Source organism: Atractosteus spatula, chromosome 25 (assembly GCF_055471065.1).
Source record: "Atractosteus spatula isolate fAtrSpa1 chromosome 25, fAtrSpa1.hap1, whole genome shotgun sequence".
Taxonomy (NCBI): Eukaryota; Metazoa; Chordata; class Actinopteri; order Semionotiformes; family Lepisosteidae; genus Atractosteus; species Atractosteus spatula.
This window is the reverse complement of record NC_142730.1, coordinates 1,637,744-1,638,716: the sequence shown is the minus strand read 5'-3', so window position 1 is coordinate 1,638,716 and position 973 is coordinate 1,637,744.

Below are 973 nucleotides of genomic sequence, written 5' to 3'. Positions count from 1 at the left end.
GGGTTAATACAGACACACTGACTGGACACTCCAGGACATTAACACTGCACTGAGAGAGAGGGGTTAATACAGACACACTGACTGGACACTCCAGTACATTAACACTGCACTGAGAGAGAGAGGGGTTAATACAGACACACTGACTGGACACTCCAGTACATTAACACTGCACTGAGAGAGAGAGGGGTTAATACAGACACACTGACTGGACACTCCAGTACATGAACACTGCACTGAGAGAGAGAGGGGGTTAATACAGACACACTGACTGGACACTCCAGTACATTAACACTGCACTGAGAGAGAGAGGGGTTCATACAGACACACTGACTGGACACTCTAGTACATTACTGAGAGAGTTGTCATTAATGGCACGTGTGGGTTAAAGTTGTCACATTCCATTTTCTACTCTCTATCTTTGTTGTACACACGGTCCTGGTACATGATCTGGACCTCCGGTTCTGGTCCTGCTGGGTTTCAGGGGGCGTCTGTGTCTTCCAACACTATTTCTTTTGGAGTCCCAGAGTCTTCTGCTCCTCATCGGTTCACCAAAACTGAGCGCTTAATTAGTTAACTGGAATCTTAACTGAAAAAACAAACTGTTTAATTGGATCCTTCTTCAAGTAAATATCCGTTTGAGCGCTGAAGCCACTGGGAGTTTCAGACACTGTTAGAGTGCTAATCACCGGTCATTACTTCTCCTGGACCTGACCACTCTCATACACACAGACTGAACACACACAGGTGGCGCAGGGTTAGGTGACGTATTGTCCCAGCATGGGCACTGAACACTCATATAAACACACACATACACTCACACACTCACCCTTTCAACAAAACACACATTCTATATACACTCACTTTCACAAGACACATTCACAACATATACACACTCACTCTTTCACAATACACACACTCACACACAGGTACACACTCACAATATACAAACACACAGTCACAATACACACATGGT